We start from the raw sequence: 25,175 nt of genomic DNA, 5'->3' as shown, positions 1-25,175 counted from the left end.
CAAGGATAAAAAAAAGTGATTCTTTTAAAACGTATAAACTTATTAGGTGACAAAACTGTATCTAAAACTAAGTTTGAAATTCAAATCACCAATATTAATATAAATTAACTCGGTTGCTAAAAATGATTCAAAATTGCAAGTTGGTGTCTTCTTAAAACTAATTCGTGCAGTTTGCCTTAAAAAAGTCATGGATTTAAATAAAATATATATACAAAACACAGGAAAAGTGTTGGAAATATGGACCCGTCCACTTAAGTCAAAGTTGTAAAGTCGTTTACAGGGAAATATGTAACAGGGTTTTGCTGCAAAGCAAGAAAAAAGTATTTAAGGTTCCACAAAATGTTTAAAAAATGTTTGAAAAATGGTTGAAAATATTCAACATACTTTCTAGGGCGGAGCGTTCGATCGACAACTTTCTACTTTTTGCAAACTGCAGAACTGTGGGTGGTGTAATGGTGCTGGTTCCGGGTCTTGATTGTGGAGTGGATTCTCGTCCAGAAGATGAGATGCCAGCAGCAGGACGTGAGACAACGACAGCATTAGGACTCTGTATTTCACAATCCACTGGCGGCTCGTCAACACCTGAAAATTCATAAGAAACAGAAAACACGAATCAGTATTTTAATATTTTCACAAGAAACTAACAAAAAAAATTGAAATTCGAAAGTGAAATTACCAAGAGGAGCTGCAGGGCAGTGGCGGATCCAGAAAATTTTTTCCGGGGGTGCACTATTTCTAGATGCCCTAAGATTTTAGAGTTGAATATAAAAAAAATTTGGGATGGTTCGACGGTTCAGTTCGGGTGAATCATTTGTATCCATATTTGAAAGATAAAAGTAGCCCTACTGCATCTATTGTTAAAAAAAATCGTTCAGTATCTATATTTGAAAGATAAAAGCAGCCCTACTGCATATTGTTACAAAAAATCGTCATCTATTGTTAAAAAAAATCGTTCAGTATCTATATTTGAAACATAAAAGCAGCCCTACTATATTGTTACAAAAAATCGTCTGGTAGCTAGAGTTGAACTCAGAACATCCAGGTTAACAACAAACAGTTTTGCCACTACAACACTCTCCTTATATGGTTATTAAGTGCACTCCTATTTTATAAGAGGGTGCATTCCAGATATTATTTATAGCATTACTCTATAGATTCGAAACTCGGGGGGTTCCCGTGCACCCCCGACCTTTCATGTAGATCCGCCCATGACAGGGGCATCTAAAGGCAATTTAATTCGACTCACTCGATTTGCGTTTTGACTTCGATTTGTAGTTGAAGATAACATTTCCTGTCCTTAGCCTGACAACAAAATCATAACAAACTGTAATTTCAATTCAAGAAGCTACAAATGGTGATAAAAAGAAATAGTAGCAGCAGCATAACTACCTCATGACCTGAGACAGCTTATCAGTGGGGATGATGTTGTATGAATGCAAGTCGTACCGCGTTAAATCTTTGGCCCCGAGCTCTTCGGCGGTTATACTAACTGGTACTTGCTGCAATATGCTCTGTGGTAACCATTAAATGACAGTCATTAAATAAGTTTCAAAAAACACACAAAAGAGCATTAAGTCAAGACGATACATACCACGGCTTCAGAATTACGAGGAAAATGAAAAGATATGCGCTTTTCCTCATCTAAAGAACTCAGCTGCAAAATAGATCATGTTGGGTTCGTAGGCCTTGTTGGCCCGGTTTATTATATGAAGTCAAAAGAGGAGACGGGTGTGGGCGGTTGGGCCCAAGCCCGGCCCGGTTTAGATTTCTTGCATAATAATTTACTAACCCTAGTTCAGTCTTTATATAAACAACATTATGTACTTGTAATATTTGTCACTCAATAAAGATATACCTAGTTGCCACCCGTGGACGTAGGTCAGTTTAGACCAAACCACGTTAAATCCTCGTGTTCGTTTTTTGCTTTCGTGTCGTGTTCGGTTCCGTGTGTGCGTTTAATCCTAACAAGTGGTATCTAGAGCTTAGGTTCGGATCACACGAAGAACACGGGAACCAACCTTCCGCCGCCGCCACCCTACTGCGCTAGGGTTCCGCCGTCATCGTTTTTTCGCCGCGAGAAAACCTTGCTGTTGCTGTCGCAACACCGCTAGAGTCTTACCGACTCAGCCGCAGGGAAGAAAGGGGTGATCTCCGGTAGGGTTCCGCCATACCCAGTCGCCGGAGTTGTTCAGGTTCGGTTTTATTTTCGAAAGCATTTTACCACCGCATAACCACCGTGTACCGTTGTTTAGTTGTGGGTCAGACGCCGGAGTTTTTTGTAAGATATTGATTTTGAGGCAGAAGCTTAATCGATATTTTCTCACTAAGAGCGTGTGCTTGGTAGAGAAGGACGTGCGAGTTCTGTTTGTGAAAGAAGTGCAGTTGATTTTGACCAATAGAATTTTGTGACTTTGTATTGCAACAGAAGCTTTCTTTGTTTTTTTTATTAGGCTACTTTTGGTGTGGGCCGTAGAACAAGGAAAGCAGGTTGAATTAATTTGGGGTGAATTAATATTCCTTTTGGTTGCTTTGTCATATATAAATTTAGGTCGAGGTCCGGTTTAGCAAAATACGAGTCAAGAACAGTTGAATCAAGATTCTATTATTTGAAGAACCGTTGTCAAGTCAGAAGAAATTATTTAAAGAAACGGATAACCAGTGCCAACCGCGCTTGTCAGGTTTTATCGTTTCGGTTTAAAGTTTAAGTTTCTAATTTTACAGTTTGTTATTACCGCTGCGTATAAATAGGTTGATTTTTTAACAGAGTTCAGTTGAACAGTCGTTAAGTTCAGGCTCGTGCCATTGTTGTGTCTGTCTCTGTTTTTATCCAGTTTTTCGTTTTAGTCATTGTTATGGCAGAAGACGGAAAGGTTTCGATACAGAAGTTTGACGGACAGAAGTTCGGTTGGTGGAAGATGCAGATTGAGGCACTACTTTGTCAGAAAGACTTGGATGTAGTGTTTGAGGATGAAAAACCAGAAAAGTTGTCAGAAGCAGATTGGAAGAAGTTAGACAAGAAAGCTAGGGCTTGTATTACTTTGTCGTTGTCGGAAGATGTGGCGTTTAACGTCATGAAAGAAACCACAGCACGTGGTATGATGGAGGCGCTATCCAACATGTATGAGAAGCCTTCGGCAGCGAATAAAGTCTATCTTATCCGAGAGCTAGTGACAACAAGAATGAAAGAGGGTGGGTCAGTTACAACTCATATCAATAATCTTAATTCGATCTTGTCCCGCTTAGTGTCAGTTGACATTAAGTTTGATGATGAAGTTCAAGGCCTCTTGTTATTATCCTCTTTGCCCGACAGTTGGTCGCAAATAGTGACTGCAGTTTGTAGTTCGTCTACAAATATTACTTTCGATGGGATTCGAGATCTGATTCTGGGAGAAGATTCAAGACGCAGAAGTTCAGGTGAATCATCAGGCAATATGCTAGTCACAGAAGGTAGAGGTAGGGGAAAACAGCGAGGCAGTAGGAGCAGGAAGAGGAGTCAGTCTAAGACTCGTAAGGATATTGAATGTTGGGGTTGTAAAGAGAAAGAACACTTCAGGAATCAGTGTCCGAATGGTAAGAAAGAGGTGAACGTTACAGAAGACGACACAGATGACGGGGTCAGTAGTGATGAGGCTTTGGTTTGTAGTGTTGAGAGTAGCGTTGATGCTTGGGTGATGGATTCTGGTGCATCGTTTCATGCCACTCACTGTAGTGAAACGATGAAGAATCTTAAATTTGGGGATTTTGGAAAGGTTCGACTAGCGAATGATGATATTTTAGAGGTTATGGGTATGGGAGACGTTGATTTGATAACTTCAGCCGGTACTTCTTGGACTTTGAAAGACGTGAGGGTTATTCCAAGTTTGAAGAAACGTTTGATTTCAGTTGGGCAGTTGGATGACCAAGGGCACGATGTTAAGTTCGGGAATGGGCAGTGGAAAGTAGTCAAAGGGAATCTCGTGGTTGCTCGTGGCAAGAAAATGGGTTCGTTGTATATGGTCGATATGTCACCGAAAGGAGTGGATCCAGTTTTGGTGAAAGACAAAGTCCGGTTCACAGAATCTCGTGGGCAGAAGAAGGTTCGTTTTGCAAGTAACAAACCCAGAGCCAAAGTGAAGATTCAGGATGAACGAGCTAGGAAGGTTAAATCAGTTGGGGGACATCGTGACAGTGGGAGCACTGATCGTGTTTCAGTTACAGTTCCAGGTCGACAGTGGATTAAGAAAACCAGTATTCCAGCTGTAAAAGTCTCTCCAATGAATTACTTGCTGAATATGGAGAGTGTTTGTTCTCAGGTTATCTCAGGATCCGGTAGTTCGTTACAGTGGGAGCCGGTAGGGACAGAGAACGGGTCAGGGGCAGTTTCAGCCATGACTAACGTGTTGGAGCTCCGGGGAGCTTCAACGGGCCTTCAGGTTAATTGATGAGAAGGCGGTGGCAACTAGAAGAAGTTTAATGTTCAGATTACAGAAGTACAATCAGGAGTGCAGACGAGAGTACTCAAGGCCTCCGAGTGGGAGATTGTTGGGTTCGTAGGCCTTGTTGGCCCGGTTTATTATATGAAGTCAAAAAAGGAGACGGGTGTGGGCGGTCGGGCCCAAGCCCGGCCCGGTTTAGATTTCTTGCATAATAATTTACTAACCCTAGTTCAGTCTCTATATAAACAACATTATGTACTTGTAATATTTGTCACTCAATAAAGATATACCTAGTTGCCACCCGTGGACGTAGGTCAGTTTAGACCGAACCACGTTAAATCCTCGTGTTCGTTTATTGCTTTCGTGTCGTGTTCGGTTTCGTGTGTGCGTTTAATCCTAACAGATCAAACACCCGTCAACGCAATTGAGGTAAATAAACATAACAAACATTAAGTTGATCCTAGCCTCCCAGGTTTTACCTTCATATAGCATGACTTCAAGCTAATTTATTGATTTCGGGAAGAACGAATTTGGCTCGAGGTGAAGCCACTGTCTGAGCCCCTCTTGTCTTTTATCTTGTCGCTCAAGCATCTTGTTAGAAACGATGGCTGCATGAAAATCATACTAATAATTAATCAAACTCTTCATCATGTAGATACTGATATTTTTATAGCAATATCAGAAGGCATACATACCTCACTCGATCTGCAGCCAGTGCTATGAACAATCAACATGTTATGTTCCGATCCCATCCGATCGGGATAGGCTGTCAACACGTACAAATTTACTAAATGGTCAGAACACAAAATCCTCAAAGAAACAATTAATTAATCTTTAATGTCGTTTGAATTACTAAAACCATATAGAAAATTGCTTACATATGAACACGTATCTCATCGATGGATCTTCAGGAAATGAAAATGGAATAGAGCAGCAGTTATGGCACAGCGGCGATATATGAGATCATTTAGAAGCTGATGAAGATAACATGCGTATATATAGTTAAGAAACTAGGTTAAACCATATTTCATTATTTGCACTATATATAGCCCCTGGAGTCTTTTCATATAGAAGTCAATTCTTGTCGAATATAGGCATCTTATATGTTTTGAGCAATAAAACAAGACAAAATATGACTCTGGATTTTATCAATTTAATTGGGTCTACCAACATGACAACTATAATACCATGAGGGTCTAACTATAAGATAATTTATTTTACTTCAAACTTAAAAATCCTAGCAGATTAACATTGCATATAAAAAATAGTATATTGCAAGATCTAGTAAACCGGCCGTGTGCGTATTTGGATTTATATATATATCACATACTCGTATTTAAAAGCGAATCTATGATGATGGGAAATACGATTCTAAATGAAAGTAAATATTTTTTATTTGGTTATCATTTGCCATATACGTTGATCCTGAAATTCACTTGTGTTGGGTTAAAGAATTTTGGTCAAACGCGAGGAAGTCAAGTGATAAAGATGGTAATCCCATGATCAGATCTAAAGTTGCCGAGAACACTATTGTCATTAAAGAAGTGGATATTCAGATTCTGAAGATTAGTGACACTCCTTCATAAAGGAGAGTGTAGCCCCCCATGGTGATTGCCACGGGTTATCATATGATTTGGGGACATTTGACAAGAAGTACCTGCCACCGTACTTAAGATACCTAAAAAGAAGGGTTGTTTGATACTTGTTTAAAGCCTAGACATAGCAAGGCTTACAAGTATTCAAATACAAAACCATGGAACGAGTTTGGTAGATTTGCATATATAGACAGAGCCACCAAGTGAAGAGTTTGAACATGATAGTGATGATTCGGAACCACTGCATTCGAAAAAAGTGGTTCTCAAGCCATAGCAAGTTTGGTTGGGAAGTGTAAGGCCCATTTTGTTTGTAGTCTTTCGTTTTTGTATCGATTATGTATTTGTTAGCTTGATAAACTTGTATTTTGAATGTTTGGGCCTAAGGCCATTTGTAATAGAGCCCATTGGGCCGTTTGTAGTGAAAAAGGTGTATGAGCTTACACTAGTACAAAAAACAAGAGCTAATAAGATGTTTTTTTAATCAAATAACACGATAACCTTACCATCTTAAAAGCCACCGTAGTATTATATCATTTACCGTCTTTTTTAGTACTAAAGTCTTTTAAGACGGTTACTTATAAACGTCTTATTATGCTTCAATAAAACTGTCTTGTTTGACATAAAAAGACACAATACTAAAGCGTCTTATTAAAGCCTAATAAGACGTTATTAATTTTTTTATCAAAACGTATTATAAAGTATAGACGGTTTGTGGTTTTTAATAATAAAGTCAAATAAGAGCTGTTGGTTGCCTAATAAGGCGTTTAGTGGCTTCTTATTTTTTTTAATATATATTTCACGTAGATCATTAACCACATATATTGAATCCTTTATTAATCCAGTATCAAAATCAATATAAATACAAATTATAAGAAAATATACAAAACAAAGAACATTTTTATAAATAACTTAAATATCTAAAGCATCCATATTAAGCCAATTGGTCTAAAGCATTCATTTATAACATAAAAACTATACAAGTATTCACTTTAACCCAAACATAAACAACTATCAAAAAAACCTTCTTTGACTTCGTACAGCCTCCTTTATCCACCACAAGCTCCAAGGCTAGCTAAAGTCTGTTTTGCGTTTTGCCACTAATCAATACATATAAATTGTCTATTAGCTACCATAAAATTAAGACTAAAATAAAGCACATTCATCTTTGGAACAATAGACGAAATTAAAATGACTTTGAAATTAAAATGGCTAAGTCATGCCTATAAAATCAACATTAATAAAAAGCCCATTCGGGTTCCTATGAACACCTAACATTATATGTGATATATATTGTCAAAAACCCTTTAGCGGATGCTGGCTTTGGGTCGGTCAAAATGGTTGAATGGGCCAAAGTGACTTAAACATACATGTAATGAACTCTAAATATAATAAATAAAACGATTGTGTTTTGAGGCTCACTCAATCGTCCTGAACAATTATTTAAAAAAATAAATAAATAAAGCGAAAAAAATAACTATAAAAGAGATAGTATACTCTACTTACCTTCATTCATCCTCCTCATCCTCATGGTTGGCAAATAACATTGTAAACACTTCTAAGGTACGCTCCACAAATTTATTAATCTTATTTTGACGAACCATTTTTATTTTATTTGGCAACTAAAACATAGAGATAATTCAAGTTAGATTACGTTTTAATATACATTGTGATTATATATAAATAGACGTGTATAAATATGCTTAACATACGTTCTTTGTCACAAACCACAAAATCATACATAGCCATCATAACACAATAACCGCACTCCCATCCGTTAGGTTGTTGACGACACTAAATATTTAAATGACTTAACAGTTAGTTAATTAAAATAAAAAAACAGAAACAACCAATAAAAAACGAAACAGAACTTACTTTTGCCATATCCCACATTATTTTTTGTTTTGTGGCCTTCTCAAATAATTATGTGATCTCATAATTTGAAGGATCCTTCAGTAGATTTAATTGAGTCAAATATGTGACCCTTCCAAGTTTTAGAAATCAGATGACATTGAAGCAAAATCAATACCCAATGTCCCTTGCGTAAGTATGAAAATGATCTGATTTAAATAACACTTAACAAATAAAAATTACAATATTCTAACATAACTAAAAGAAGGTTGAGATACTAAAAAAAATTGATCCTGATATATATAATATAAACTAATACCGTATACATATAAAATTAAATTTATACCTGATTATATGTGGTACCATAAACCATTGTTTGTCATTATGAAAGGTTATGACTTTTTTGACGTGCCCAATCACAAAGTCAGCATCATCCAAGAAAAGATCAGCACGGGTATAACGGGATGAAAATATACGGTTTCATTTAAACCCTTTTGTCTCCCAATTTTTTATAAGTACCTAAACTATAAGTAGAAAAGAAACATGCTAAGGTTAGTAACACTCGGCTATAATGTAAGAAACAATGCAATATAATATTTAAATAAAAACAAGTCAAACATACATTGTAAACCAATGCATAAAGCAAACTTCTACGAAACCATTGACACATAGTTGTAAAACCTCCTCAAACTCAACTCTCTCTGCCAAACCATCCTCATGCATCCCCGGTGGCGCGGTACAAAGTACTGACAAGGATTTTTTAGATTGAATTGCCACTTGTTGTGCTAATTCGTGTATGGTTTGAGGCCGAGACCTCCCCTTTTCTAAAAGTTTTGATATTTTTTTCCTTTCTTTTGATACTTTTGTTTTTTCTGTTAAAGGTTTAGAAGCAGCAACAACAGGCGTTTTTGTTTTTTCTTTTAATACTTCTATTTTCTCTGTTAAAGATTTAGAAGCAGCAACCGGCAATTTTGTGTTTTCTTGTGATATCTTTGTGTTTTCAGTTAAAGGTTTAAAAGCACCAACAGGCTTGGTAGGTTGACTATAACAAAAGGATGTTGTAGGGTGATTAGAAACGAGCTACATTAACCAATAATAATATTATTAGTAAACGTAGTAACATACTCACACACACATATAATTAATGTGATTACCAAGTCATTAAAAGCATCATCGTCTTGTAAGGCATATGAGTATATTTGATACCGATCATCTCTTTCATCTAGAAATGTTTGATGTTGTTGAGTAGACGTTGCTTCAAACTAGAATGGCAAAATAGAAAACTTTTTATTTCAAATATTTATTAAAATAATGATATATATATATATATTAAACTTACATGTGGCCTATAAGGTGTATTAATAGAATGGTGAGATGGTTCTAGAGATTGGGAAGAATCATTGTTTAAAGTCTGTAGATTGAAAACAAAGTTAGTATATCAACAAATGAAATTTGTATACAATTATTTATATACAATACATTATACTTTTATTAATATAAATGGCCACCGAATAAAACTTCTTTTTGCATCTTCCAAATATTTTGTTTTGTTTGTACATGACTCAGGCAAAAGTTGGGTTGATTTGTAACCTTCTACAACTCTATCCACTTTCACTTTGACAAAGCCATCTATCATTGGGCATCCATGAATAATCCTCCCAGGATTAGGATGAACACGACCCATAGCCATAACCTTAAGGGTGCCTTGGTTGTCATGCTGTAAATTTCACATTTTTTAATAGACTGAAAACAATAAATTCGTGTAAATATACTTAAAATAAAGAAATTAATAAACTTTGACAATATATTACCAAGATTTCTGTAGATGAACTACAAGACGCGCGACTCAAGTCACAAACATCAAGTCTCTCGTTAACCGCCAACTCTACAACCTCGGTCTTCTTTTTCTTTTCTTTTTTAGTTCAAGTATTGCTGTCAACTTTTCTTCTGATTCTAGCTCTTTTCCAAGTTCATATAATTTTTTGATCGGATTGAAATGCGCTTTACTAACTGTCAGCTCTTTAGAACGTTCGTCTTGAATAAAATTTAAGAATGGATAGATTGAAACAAGTTGATTCCATCTACTTTCAATGTGGGGAGTCCAGCATATCCAGAGCACGAGCAGTGTTATGTTCTACAATCTTCTGTGCTTTTTGGCTTTTTTTCCTACAAAAAATATTTTAACAAGAGTAATTAAGAAATACAAATATAATAACAAAGAAAATTATGAAAAACTAATAAATAATGACAAATAACCTTCCAATCTTCATTTTCAACAGCTGAAACAAAAGATTTCCAAATTCCCTTGTCTAGATAATCATATTTGCTAAAAAGGTTTTTTTTCCCTTATCTTCATCTTCATCTTCATTTTTCGTCTCCATCTTTCTCTTCGTCTTCATCGAGAGATCCAACCTTATAAACATATTTTTTTCTAAGAGTGTAACGAAATTTCCTCATTATAGCTTTCCCCTTAATGTAACTTTTTTTGCGTCGTCATTCGGAATCTTCCACGTTTCCTACATATTATAATCAATAGTTAAACATGAGGAAGAACAATTAAACATGGTAGTAAAGAACTTCAAAGCTTTTGCCTACTTATTAGACAAAAGATTCACATATATATTTTTCCAAATTATATAGGAAAAGAAGAAAACAATACATTGGCGAATTGCCAGATATCTTCATACTCTTTTGGGTTTCTCTCTCTATAACAGTTTTATTATACGAAATCCTTCTTCTAAATTCTACACCAATCCAAGACATAAACTCCCCTCCATACCGACCGCTCTACCAATTGCATCAAAGGCAATTGTACTTTCATCAGGATTCAAGAGCTTCTTTTTACATTTTGAAACTCCCCTCGTTCTCTTTTTCTTGTCGGACATTTTCAAACTTGATTCCTAAAAAAATAGCTTCTGAATACAAAAGTATGTCTCTAAATATGATATCAACTACTCCATTAAAACAAATTTGAATCCTACATAATACATTATTTACATCTACATAAAAAAGAAAGCAAAACAACAAACTAAATGGTTCCACAAATCTCATCTATAACGGAGGGGTGATACCCGCGAACCCGTCCCGTAGAACCCATTTCAAAACCCGGACCGAACCATTTATGGATGGTCGATTCCGGGTTTGAAAATCCCATCTAATTGATCCGGGTCGTACCCGTTTAGGGAAGGTTTGCTGCTACATGCTGTACAATTACAAGACTAGAGACAAAAAAACCACCTCTCATCTAGTTCATTCATACACAAATCTATATGCGATTGAAGTTACAATTTCACTTTCAAGCCATTCATCAATACAAAACAAACCAGAAACCTGATCGTCACTATTCGAGCGCATGCGTTTATGTAGGTCCCGTGATCGGATCAAACAACACAACAAACTAAACACTATGTGAATATTGACCTTCAGCCACACGAAAAAAGTGTGGCCGTAGGCCTTTAGCCACACACATTTGGTTCAGGTCATATGTGGCCAAAGGTCGCGACACCGTGGGTATGATATGGCTACACACAGTTTTTAGTGGCCTTATGTGGTAATAAGTGTGGCTAAAGGGTACGGGCATTAGTTGCTGGCCATCAAGAAGCCTCTCCAATAAGTGTGGCTAAACGGTAGAAAATGGCCACATGACTATTTACTATGAGTGACCATTGCACGTATAGAGCCACATGAATTTTATAATAATGTGGCCAATAGGATTGTGTTAAGCGTGCATTGTGACCTATACCGTGTGGATATAGCAAAGCAATGGCCACTTAAATTTAATAATAGTGTGGCTAATTATATTATATAGACACTGGATATACATTAAAAGTGGCTAAATATGTTTACTTATCACTCAAACACTCCTTTGTAGATTATAGTGTGGCTATTGTCTTACCGTTTGTCACACATAATGTTTTTCTTAATTTAAAGTATGGCTATTGTCAAACTTTTCGACACACATAGTAAGGTACTGTGTGGCTAATCATATCATATAGATACTGGAGGTTATTGTCAATGTGGCTAAAAATGTGAACTTGCTAGTTAAAAACTCTTTTGTAGTTTGAGTTTGTGGTGTGGCTATTGTCTTACCGTTTGTCACACATAATGCTATTCGTAATTTAAAGTGTGGCTATTGTCAAACTTTTCGTCACACATAGTGAGGTACTGTGTGGCTAATCATATCTTATAGACACTGGAGGTTATTGTCAATGTGGCAAAAAATGTGAACTTGTCAGTCAAACACTCTTTTGTAGTTTGTGGTGTGGCTATTGTCTTACCGTTTGTCACACATAATGTTTTTCCTAATTTAAAGTGCGGCTAATGTCAAACTTTTCGTCACACAAAGTGATGTATTGTATAGCCAATCATATCATATAGACACTGGAGGTTATTGTTAATGTGGCTAAAAATGTAACTAAACACATTAGCATAAATTCAAAACAAGTTTTTTCATAAGTTTAACAAACCCAACAACATAAATTCAAAACAGGTTTACATTACTAAACCTTCACTAATAAGTTATAAATTCAAAATATTTAACACATGCCCACACACACACATGCATATATATATATATATATACATAAAAAACTACCTCCCCATTTGGTGTAAGCACTGGTCTTGCCAACAGTATATACAATGGAAAAAGGGACTGTGTTTGTCGTCCACCATCCAGAGGTCTATCTATAGATACTGATATTGATATTTGTACCCTAGAAAAAAATACAATCAAATCAACAAAGAGTGATCATGTACAGTGTATATCAACAGTGAATAAAATGATTAGTGGAAATGGCTATGAGAGTATGTAGTATCCTTTACCTTTTCTTGTGCTTGTCTTTTTATCTTGTAGCTCAAGCATAGAAACGATGGCTGCATGAAAATCATACTAATAATTAATCAAACTCTTCATCATGTAGAGTGATCATCCAGAGGTCTATTTATAGGTACTGATATTTTTATAGCAATATCAGAAGGCATACATACCTCACTCGATCTGCAGCCAGTGCTATGAACAATCAACATGTTATGTTCTGATCTCATCCGATCGGGATAGGCTGCCAACATGTACAAATTTACTAAATGGCCAGAACACAAAACCCTCAAAGAAACAATTAATTAATCTTTAATGTCGTTTGAATTACTAAAACCATAACGAAAATTGCTTACATATGAACAGGTATCCCATCGATGGATCTTCAGGAAATGAAAATGGAACAGAGCGGCAGTTATGGCACAGCGGCGATATATGAGATCATTTAGAAGCTGATGAAGATAACATGCGTATATATAGTTAAGAAACTAGGTTAAACCATATTTCATTATTTGCACTATATATAGCCCCTGGAGTCTTTTCATATAGAAGTCAATTCTTGTCGAATATAGGCATCTTATATGGAGTAATAAAACAAGACAAAATATGACTCTGGATTTTATCAATTTAATTGGGTTTACCAACATGACAGCTATAATACCATATAAGATGCCTTGTTTTATTACTCCATATAAGATGCCTTGTTTTATTTTGTCTTGTTTTATTACTCCATATAAGATGCCTTAAAAATCCTAGCGGAATTTTTACTTCAAACTTAAAAATCCTAGCGGAATAACATTGCATATATAAAAGAGTATATTGCAAGATCTAGTAAACCGGTGTGCGTATTTGGATTTATAATATATATATCACGTACTCGTATTTACAAGCGAATCTATGACAATGGGAAATACGATTCTAAATGAAAGTAAATATTTTGTATTTGGTTATTATTTTCCATATACGTTGATCCTGAAATTCACTCGTGTTGGGTTAAAGAATTTTGGTCAAACGCGAGGAAGTCAAGTGATAAAGATGGTAATCCCATGATCAGATCTAAAGTTGCCGAGAACACTATTGTCATTAAAGAAGTGGATATTCGGCGAATTCTGAAGATTAGTGACACTCCTTCAAAAAGGAGAGTGCCCCCCCCCCCCCCCCCCCGCGCGCGCGCGCGGACTGCCATGGGTTATGATGTTGATTTGGGGACATTTGACAAGAAGTACTTGCCACCGCTTGAGGTACCTAGAAACTATCATTCTGCAGTGTTTGTCTGACTTAAAAGGGGGATTTGATAGTATGAGAGTTGATTGGGTCAGGTTCCTGGTGTGTGTGATCAACTAGGAAGACGTGAATTTGTCCAAGTTGATATTGTGTACTCACATGCCGGACTCTCCGACAAGTGGGATTTTTCTCCTCGGTTCGTTCAACTAATTCTTGATGATGAGATTCCCACTACTCTTAGACTAGTTTATGAAGTGGAGATTGATGAAGATGGGAATGAAATTCCTCTTAGCGAGCCTCATCATGCCGGGAAACTAAAAAGAAGGGTTGTTTGATACTTGTTAAAGCCTAGACATAGCAAGGCTTACAAGTATTCAAATACAAAACCATGGAGAAAGTTTGGTAGATTTAAAAAAAAGACAGAGCCACCAAGTGAAGAGTTTGAACATGATAGTGATGATTCGGAACCACTGCATTCGAAACGAGTGGTTCTCAAGCCAGAGCAAGTTCGGCTGGGAAGTGTAAGGCACATTTTGTTTGTAGTCTTTCGTATTTGTATCGATTATGTATTTGTTAGCTTGATAAACTTGTATTTTGTATGTTTGGGCCTAAGGCCATTTGTAATAGAGTCCATTGGGGCGTTTGTAATGAAATAAGGTGTATGGGCTTACCCACTATATATAGAGTGTGTAACTCATACACACATAACCTTTTGCAAAAACCTTATCCTAACAACTCTCATACTCTCTCTTCTCTCCTTCTCTTGGCAATAAACATACACCAAACAAGATCCGAGATCTCGGTTCTCATTAGTGATTTCCGCTAGCTAGTGTAGAGGTTGATAACCAAGATAACTAGTTATTGTGTTGTTTGATCCTGTCAAGGGACCTACAATTGGTATCAGAGCTTTCCGGTTCTACTAGTTGTAAATCTTGGGTCACAACCTTGGATTTTGGTCTTGTTTGTGTTAAAGACGGATTTTCAAGAATTCCTGTGGGTTACGGGTTGTTCTAAGCTACAAAAGGTGTTCAAAAAGTTCACAATCTTCAAGTGTTCAAGCTTTGTGTTCAAGTTTGTGTGTTAAAAGTACAAGAATTTTGTGTTAAAGAGGTTAAAAAACTTCAAGTTTGGTGTTAAAAGTGTTAAGATATTGTTGTTTGTGAAGATCCATAAAGGGTCAAAGTTGATTGAAGTTGCATACATAGGAAATGATATCTTGAAAAAGTTGGCAGGAAAGTGCACACTGCACCTTCCTAAAGTACAGTTGTATTCAAATCAGCAACTATTCGAATCGAATACATCGTGTATTCGAAGCTATTCAAAGTGGTAATCTAATCGAATTCAAGTGTTATCGAATCGAATCAAGTTTGCTTAATCTAATCGAATCTCTAAGTATTCTAATGGACCAAATCTTAATCAAAACCAGATTAAATTCTAATCAAATAACAACCTAATCGAATCGAATTGCCATTCAAATATATATTATTACATGTATGGTTGGAAATTTACACCATACTTCACCTACTAGTCATGTCCTTATCTTGGCAGATTTTGACCATCTTTTGTACCGTCTTTTTGGCAGGAAAAAGGGTGTAATAAAGGTGTAAAATATAGTCAAGAACATGATGGAAAGGTATGGTATAGGTGAACTTTATGGTTGATTTAACAGCCTTTGGAGGAGAAAGCAAGAGAAGGAGAAAAGTCTTAAATGTTTTCAAGAAATAAAAGGCATAAACTATAGCTTAGAGTTATATATATATATATCATATATGTAACTTTTGATATGGCATATGTTTCCTACATTTTTCTCCTTTGTTTTAGAGGCTTTATGTTGGTTCACTCATGATGTTTAAGTGCTGTGTGCAAAGCCCTGTTATGGCTGAATTCAACCAACAACCTTGAGATAATACACATACACATTTAGATGTAGTATGGGTATTATTACTCCTTGTTCTAGATGAGTTATTTATGGAACATGTTGATGTTTTGGTAGCCTTTATATGTGGTTTTTTTTACAGCTTAATATAAAGCCGAAATTAGCATCAAGAACTCATAACACCGCAAATGAAAGAGATCAAAGCAATGAACGATTATTTTGATCTCATGGTCAAATGTAATCATGCCTTTCTTTAATCTAGTAATGACACATTTAGGGTTGCTTTGACAACTCCAAAAGGTCGGATTTGTGCTGGATAAACCGAGAGAGGAAACAACACAAAACAAAATGTAGACACATTTCATAAAAACATATAATCTTGACATACTTGGGGTTAGACGGCTAGCACCGCTTGACGCTTAAAATGCTCGGTGTGGATACTTGTAGAGGGAAGCACCCGGTTCCTACATCCATGACAAGAAATTGTTCTACCACTACGCGACAAAGGTTGTATATATAAACCCCCTATGGTTGTAAATTATTTCTTAAGGCATTTGCAATTAGAATCCTGGTGGGAAATATAAAATAATTTTAAATTGTTGTACATGTTTTCACGTTTCCGCTCGTTAAAATTTTATAAACCCGTGTATAATTCCCAACACGCACAACCTCTAGGGTTATGCATATTGAATTACTTTATGCATATTGAGCACATCTATCTATCAATTATATACATCAATGCCGTAGATGCGGTGATTCAAGAATGATAAACGATAATTAACGCACAACTTATAAATAACCGACTTATATTATAACCAGAAAATATAACTCAAAAAACTGATTACAATATCTTTGGTGGTGATTGTTGTGTTGTTGTATCTAACACTAACTTTATACATCTATTTATACTAGTAACCCAACTTGGTCACCACTCAACTTGTCCACCAAGGTGAACTTGGGCAACAAGGTCAACTTGGCCAACAAGGTGAACTTGGCCAACAAGCATATGGAATGTTTCATAATACCCCTTAGACTTTAACCGACTTGTTAAAACCTCTTAGGCCCGGTTCACCGACTTGTGACCCGGAATAGAAATTAATCCAACATTCACCCCCCTAATTTCTGATTCGGATTAGAAAGGTCTTCAACTCCAAGTAACTCGCGCATCTCCGTGAACTTGATTCTTGCGAGTGCTTTAGTGAGGATATCGGCTCGTTGCTTTTTCCCGCTAATGTGCTCAAATCGACCTTGCCGTCGTTGTAGCAATCTCGGATAAAATGAAAGCGAGACTTTATATGCTTTGTTCGGTTGTGAAAAACCGGATTTTTCACAAGGGCTATTGCGGACGTGTTATCAACTTTCAACATAACTTTCTGCAATGCTTCTCCAGTCAACTCGCTCAACAACTCTCGGAGCCATACAGCTTGACATGCGGCTGCTGAAGCCGCCATGTACTCGGCTTCACACGATGAGAGTTCAACTGTCGTTTGCTTTTGTGAGCACCATGTAATTGGAGATTGTCCGTAATAAAACACGTGCCCCGTGGTACTTCTACCATCATCCTCATTTATGTTGTGACTACTATCACTGTACCCGACAAGTCGTTTGGACCCGTTCTTCCCATACCTGATCCCGTAACTCGTCGTTTTCTTCAAATATCTCGATAGGTGTCATATTGTCACACCCGGCCCTGAACGGCGGAAACAGCCGGGCGCGCGCGAGTGGGGATTGATAATTAAGCACGGGTCATTACAAACATTCAAAGTAAAATTTCCATTGCACATGAAATGTTTTGTACAAATACATTACATTGTTTAAAAATTTCAGATAAAAACATCCAAGTATGAAAATCATTGAAGATTTCCGCGCCATATCCCCTTACGTGGCGGGAACAACCGCGCGCGTCGAAGGGATAGAACCAAAATCTTCCAAAAAGCTAACTTTAGATGTTCTGCGTGAGGTGCTCTATGTGTGACTCCATGCGCTACCTAGTTGTCTCCTGAAAGACACGTAAAAACATTTGAATCAGTATAAACTGAGTGAGTTCACAAGTTTTAGTAACTTGATAAATCGTATTGCATCATAATCTTGATACAACCGTACTGAAACATATTTCTGATAAAACCATAAAACACATGCTTTGTGAATCCGTATTGAAACATAGTTCTGATAACATATTCCTGATAAAACCGTTCCGCGGGTTACGCGCGAACATTTCTGAAAAAAAAACGTGCTCGTCTATGCAAAGTGGCGCTGCCACTACGAGCAAAATAAATTAATACCGTCCCGCGGGTTACGCGCGGACATCTCTGAAAAACATGCTCGTTTATGCAAAGTGGCGCTGCCACTACGAGCGAATTAATAATACCGTCCCGCGGGTTACGCGCGGACGTTGTGCCGGAAAAACAAGGCGCTCGTCCATGCAAAGAGGTGCGACCCCTACGAGCGGGCTCAATCCCATAGTACTGCCCCATGACCATACTAGGCACTCGTCCATGCAAAGAGGTGCGACCCCTACGAGTGGGTTGATCAAACCAGCAGTCCCTATCCTTAGAGTTCCAATGGTAAAGTGATCACTTACTCGAATCTTGCGCACTTACATCGAAAACCATAGATAACCGTTTGCATTGCTCGTAAATATACCATAAGGAAACATAGTTTAAACGCATAATTGCTTGCATTACTTGTAAAAGTACCATGATAAAGCATAGTTTAAGTACGTGTCCCTCGCCCCGAAAACAGTTTAAAAACAGTGAAAATAGGGGCTGTGAGACTCACCTGTGGTTCTTGTTAAGAGACTAATCGAGATTCGGGTTTCTTGGTGTTAGGCTCGAAATTGAAAGTCTAGAATATGATTAAATAACAAGAAATACATATATTAAGATCAAGAAATCGGAGAATATAAGGGTTGGAAAGTAGATCTCAAGGTTATAATTCTCGGCTTACCTAGTACAGGAACGGAAATGAAACGGATGCTGATTTGCAGTTTTAAGAGTTTGAAGTGTGTTTGGGTGATAATTTAGGTTACATATTTATAGGCAAACTCAAGGGAACACAATCCCTTGCTTTAAGGGATTGTAATCTTTTCATATCTAGGTGTAATGATGATAAAGTATGGGATTTATTATTATTTATTTAGGGATGGGGGTGATGATCCTAGGGAGTGGTTAAGAAAAGATTCTGATTGATTTTGACAGGACATGCAGAACTGTGGTTGGTGGGAGTAGGTACGGCTGACAGCTGACTTTTCGTGTTACAATATACTTTTTCTGGTACTGTCAGTGTGCAGTCAAAAGGTAAAAATCTCTGAAACACGCTACTGGTCCCTTCTGGGCGGGCGAAAATCCCCTTACATTTGAGATAAAGTGTTTTGTGCGTGTAGCTTTGTGCGTATAGTCTTCTGCGTGTAGGCTGTTTCTTTGCTGCGGGTAGGTGCGTAACCTTCTCGCAGTCAGGGACGTTGAGTTTCATTTGTAGATTCTCCATGAGGTCTTGGTATTTCAACATAGTGATCAGTTATGTTGAAGTCAATTCCATCCTGGAGCTTCAGACAAACTAGCTCTCAATGTTCCCGCCATGCGGGGAGGTTAGCCCCCTTTCCGCACGCGCATAAATGATTTGGGATGCACCCGCCTTAGCATCAGGCGGGGCGTCCACCCATTAGACATGACAAAAAGTTAAGTTATATGAAAACATAAAGCCAAAACATCCGCGCATGACGCATATAACACATGCCCATGCTGACTCTAACATAGCGCGCTCGCGCAGGGCGCATATAACATAATTAGCTAATAATTAGGTTGATTACTTGGTTTAAGGGATTGGGAAATTACCGGGTGTCACATTCTCCCCCTGTTAGAAGAATTTCGTCCCGAAATTTAGGAGACGTTGCTGGCAGAAGCCATGCTTCGAAAGAGGTGTGGGTATTTCTTGCGCATTTGGTCTTCTCTTTCCCAAGTGAATTCAGGCCCACGCCTCGAGTTCCATTGAACCTTTACTAACTTGATTCGACTTCTTCGCAACTTTTGTTCTTTCCAATCGGTTACTGCTATAGGCTCTTCTACAAAGTGTAGTTGTTTGTCGATGTGAATCTCGTCCAACGGTAAAATTAACGTTTCGTCGGATAAGCACTTCTTGAGGTTGGACACATGGAACGTATCATGAACTCCACTAAGTTCGGCGGGTAAACGGAGTTTATAAGCAACCGGACCGATCCTTTCCAGAATCTCAAATGGTCCAATATAGCGCGGATTTAACTTTCCTCGCTTGCCGAAACGGGGGACTCCTTTCCATGGAGAGACTTTCAAAAGCACTTTATCCCCTACTTGAAATTCCAATGGTTTTCTTCTCGCATCAGCATAGCTTTTCTGTCTGTCGCGCGCTGCCTTAAGGCGATCCCGTATCTGAAAAATCTTATCCGTCGTTTCTTGGATCAATTCTGGACCAGCCATTTGTTTGTCACCCACTTCAGCCCAACACAGCGGGGACCTACACTTGCGCCCATACAGGGCTTCAAACGGCGCAGCCTTGAGGCTTGTGTGATAACTGTTGTTGTATGAAAATTCAACCAATGGGAGATGAGTATCCCAGCTACCTCCGAAATCGATCGCGCACGCGCGCAGCATATCTTCCAAGGTCTGGATTGTTCGCTCGCTTTGTCCATCCGTTTGGGGATGATAAGCTGTACTCATGTCAAGACGAGTACCTAAAGCCCCTTGTAACGATCTCCAAAATCTTGAGATGAATCGACTATCTCTATCAGAAATGATGGACACCGGGACTCCATGTTTTGAAACTACTTCTCGAATATACAATCGGGCTAACTTTTCCATCTTATCGGTTTCCTTGATCGGCAGGAAGTGTGCTGACTTAGTTAGCCGATCTACAATAACCCAGATCGTGTCGTAACCCCCAGGTGTCCTTGGCAGTTTGGTAATGAAGTCCATAGAGATTTGTTCCCACTTCCACATGGGAATTTCTGGCTGTTGAAGCAACCCTGATGGTTTCTGGTATTCAGCCTTCACCTTCGAACACGTCAGGCACTTACTGACATACATCGCGATGGCGCCCTTCAGATTGGGCCACCAATACAGCGCTTTAACATCTTGGTACATCTTGTCTGCGCCAGGATGTACAGAATATCGCGTTTTGTGAGCTTCGTTTAACACTTGCTCGCGCAATCCTCCCTTGAGAGGGACCCATATGCGGTTAGCAAAATATCGAGTGTCGTTCTCTTTGAGTTCCAAATTCTTATTCTTTCCCCCAAGGGATTCGTTTTTGACAAACTCTGGTTTCAAGGCTTCTTGTTGAGCTTCTCGGATGCGGGTGGTGAGATCTGCGCGAATGGTCAATCTTAGAGCCTTAACTCGTAGCGTCCTTGCTCGCTCTTTCCTACTTAGAGCGTCTGCTACCACATTCGCCTTTCCAGGATGATACTTTATTTCACAATCATAATCATTCAATAACTCAACCCATCTTCGTTGCCTCATGTTTAAATCCTTCTGATCAAATATGTGTTGAAGGCTCTTGTGATCCGTAAAAATCAAACACTTTGTACCATAAAGATAATGGCGCCAAATCTTTAGCGCGAAAACAACTGCTCCAAGTTCCAGATCGTGCGTGGTATAGTTCCTTTCATTGACCTTGAGCTGACGAGAGGCGTACGCTATGACTTTGTTTCTCTGCATAAGGACACATCCGAGTCCTTGATGTGATGCGTCGCAGTAGACGACGATGTCATCCGTCCCCTCGGGTAGAGACAAAATTGGCGCACTACATAATTTTTGCTTCAACATTTGAAATGCCTCTTCCTGGTTCTCGCCCCAAACAAACTTCTTATCTTTCTGGGTTAGCGCAGTCAGAGGTAAAGCTATCTTGGAGAAGTTCTCAATGAAACGTCGATAGTAGCCAGCTAGTCCTAGGAATTGCCTCACCTCAGTTGGGGTTTTTGGCGCTTCCCAATTCTCGATGGCTTTAACCTTGGAAGGATCGACGTGTATTCCCTTCTCGTTTACAACGTGACCGAGAAAGTGAACCTCTCTAAGCCAAAACTCACACTTGGAAAACTTCGCATACAACTTTTCTTTCCTCAACAATTCCAAAATCAATCTCAGGTGTTGCTCATGCTCGGCCTTGGTCCGAGAGTAAATCAGAATATCATCTATAAATACAATCGCAAACTTATCCAAGTATGGTTTGCACACACGATTCATTAGATCCATGAATACAGCCGGCGCATTAGTTAGCCCGAAAGGCATCACTAAGAACTCATAATGGCCGTATCTAGTTCGGAAGGCTGTCTTCGGCACATCTTCCTCATGGACCCTAAGTTGGTGGTATCCTGACCGTAGATCTATCTTCGAATAATAACTGGATCCCTGCAATTGGTCAAATAAGTCGTCAATCCTCGGTAAGGGGTACCGATTCTTGACTGTCAGCTTGTTCAGCTCCCTGTAGTCAATACACATTCTGAATGAACCATCCTTCTTCTTTACAAACAGTACTGGAGCTCCCCAAGGTGAAAAGCTTGGGCGTATGAAACCCTTATCCAATAGTTCCTGCAACTGATTGGATAGCTCTTGCATCTCAGATGGAGCTAATCGATAAGGCGCTCGAGCCACTGGCGCAGCTCCTGGGACCAAATCAATTCGAAACTTGACTTGTCGCGGCGGCGGTAATCCGGGCAAATCTTCAGGAAAAACTTCTGGAAATTCGCGCACTACTGGTAAGTCTTCAATCCTTCGCTCATCTCCTTTCTTCTCTACTACGTGCGCCAGGAAGGCGTAGCATCCTTTCCTCAGGCACTTGCGCGCCTTTAGACACGAAATGAGTTTCGTCGCCACTCCACTTCTTTCCCCTTGAATTACCAAGGTTTCTCCGTTCAACAGTGGGATCCGAACCTGCTTCTCATGACAAATAACCTCTGCGTGGTTCTCGACTAACCAATCCATGCCTACCACAATGTCAAAACTTCCCAAGTCTATTGGCAACAAGTTAATATTGAACCCGTGACCTCCCATGACTAATACACATTGCTCAGTCCTTTCGTTCGCGCACAACTGTCTACCATTGGCTAGTTCTATAGTATAAGGTATGTCTAGCCTACTGGTCGCTAGGCCTAGGGAGTTTTTAAACTCAGTGGATATGAAACTTAGGTCAGCGCCAGTATCAAATAAGACAGATGCAAAATGGTCGTTAAGTAGAAACGTACCAGTTACTACATTCGGCTCTTCTTTTGCTTCGCCCGCGCCGATCACAAAAGCTCTCCCGCGAGCTTGGTTTCCCTTTTGCGGGCAATCCCGACTAAAATGCCCTGGCTTCCCGCATGCGTAGCAGTTGTCGCTTGCTCCAGCTTCTCTGATACGGCAATTCATCGTCTTGTGCCCTGGTCTGCCACATTTGGCGCATTCGATTCTTGCGCATTCACCCTCGTGGTGATACTTGCATCTGTTGCACCATGGGCGAGGCCCACTGTACCCTTTTCGCGGTGGCTCCGCGGCTTGAATCGCGTAAGCCCTTACGCTCTCTTGCTTCTTGAACGGTGGCTGCTTGGAGTCGGACCCTCGGTGGTGAGAGTTCCACTTCCTCTTGGGATCAGAGGTTCGCTGCTGGTTTCCGCGCGCAGTCAATATGCCCGCACGGACCGTATCCCTTGTAAGGGTGATGGCCCGCGCTACCGCCTCATCAAAGGCTGGAGGTGCTGCAGCGTTGAGCGGAACCCTAACAACAGGAGGTAACCCAAAGATATACCTCTCGATCTTCTTTTCCTCCGTGTTTGCCATGTCTGGCACCAACTGGCAAAGCTCGTTGAACTGGTTGTTGTAGGCGTCGATATCAGTTCCGACCATGGTGTGGTTCCAGAATTCCTGTTGCAGACTCTGAATTTCTGCGCGAGAGCAGAACTTCCTCATCATCATTTCCTTCAGCTCCTCCCAGGTCTTGTGGAGAGCAACCTCTCGCCCCAATGTCTTCACTTGAAGCTTCCACCAAGACGAGGCCGCTTCTTGGAACATGCAGGTCGCGTAAAGGACCTTTTGGTTCTCACTACATCCGCTAATGGAGAGAACTGTCTCCATCTTGTCAATCCAGTTGTAGAGCCCAATGGCCCCTTCTGTGCCCTTGAATGGCCAAGGCTTACAGGCCATAAATGTCTTATAGGAGCATCCTTTGTCCAAAGCTCCTGATTCGGGTTCTGGGGTTCCGGTCTCTTGACGACCCTGACTTGATTCGGCCTTGCTGGCCTCATGTGTCGCGATCGCCTGCGCGATTATTTCTGCGAGTTCCTCGGGTGTCATGGTAATTCCCTTGGCTCTGGTTGGAGGCATTCTCGTTTTTCTTTAAAAAGAGAATAAAAATATATCAAACTTAGCGCATGTACCCTGAGCACATAGTGTTTTTATCCTTAATGTTCACTAGACATTGTGTGACCCGTGTTCCTAAGTGTGTGTGTGGTTTTTCTTTCGAAAATATTTTCTTTGAAAAATACTTCATGCGATTCCCCTACGGTTATAGTCTAGGTTAAAACTTCTTTTCCTAGTTCGCTATAACCAGTGCTCTGATACCAATCTGTCACACCCGGCCCTGAACGGCGGAAACAGCCGGGCGCGCGCGAGTGGGGATTGATAATTAAGCACGGGTCATTGCAAACATTCAAAGTAAAATTTCCATTGCACATGAAATGTTTTGTACAAATACATTACATTGTTTAAAAATTTCAGATAAAAACATCCAAGTATGAAAATCATTGAAGATTTCCGCGCCATATCCCCTTACGTGGCGGGAACAACCGCGCGCGTCGAAGGGATAGAACCAAAATCTTCAAGCTAACTTTAGATGTTCTGCGTGAGGTGCTCTATGTGTGACTCCATGCGCTACCTAGTTGTCTCCTGAAAGACACGTAAAAACATTTGAATCAGTATAAACTGAGTGAGTTCACAAGTTTTAGTAACTTGATAAATCGTATTGCATCATAATCTTGATACAACCGTACTGAAACATATTTCTGATAAAACCATAAAACACATGCTTTGTGAATCCGTATTGAAACATAGTTCTGATAACATATTCCTGATAAAACCGTTCCGCGGGTTACGCGCGAACATTTCTGAAAAAAAACGTGCTCGTCTATGCAAAGTGGCGCTGCCACTACGAGCAAAATAAAGTAATACCGTCCCGCGGGTTACGCGCGGACATCTCTGAAAAACGTGCTCGTCTATGCAAAGTGGCGCTGCCACTACGAGCGAATTAATAATACCGTCCCGCGGGTTACGCGCGGACGTTGTGCCGGAAAAACAAGGCGCTCGTCCATGCAAAGAGGTGCGACCCCTACGAGCGGGCTCAATCCCATAGTACTGCCCCATGACCATACTAGGCACTCGTCCATGCAAAGAGGTGCGACCCCTACG

The 25,175-nt window shown here is 39.3% G+C and overlaps 1 long non-coding RNA gene across 1 annotated transcript; it reads right to left on the bottom strand.

Moving 5' to 3' along the window:
- Positions 1–1,299: 1,299 nt before the first annotated feature.
- LOC143620678 (uncharacterized) lies at positions 1,300–4,920 on the bottom strand. Its single transcript, XR_013151373.1, has 3 exons — positions 4,895–4,920; positions 1,592–1,654; positions 1,300–1,511 (listed from the first exon to the last, which is right to left on the bottom strand). It is a non-coding gene; the product is annotated as an uncharacterized LOC143620678 (long non-coding RNA).
- Positions 4,921–25,175: the final 20,255 nt, after the last annotated feature.

The sequence above is a fragment of the Bidens hawaiensis genome, unplaced genomic scaffold (genome assembly GCF_021521415.1).
Source record: "Bidens hawaiensis isolate Kalapana, Puna unplaced genomic scaffold, B.hawaiensis_p1.1 tig00002631_1, whole genome shotgun sequence".
Classification (NCBI taxonomy): Eukaryota; Viridiplantae; Streptophyta; class Magnoliopsida; order Asterales; family Asteraceae; genus Bidens; species Bidens hawaiensis.
The sequence above is the reverse complement of the archived record's forward strand: the minus strand, read 5'-3'. Positions and strand labels throughout refer to the sequence as shown.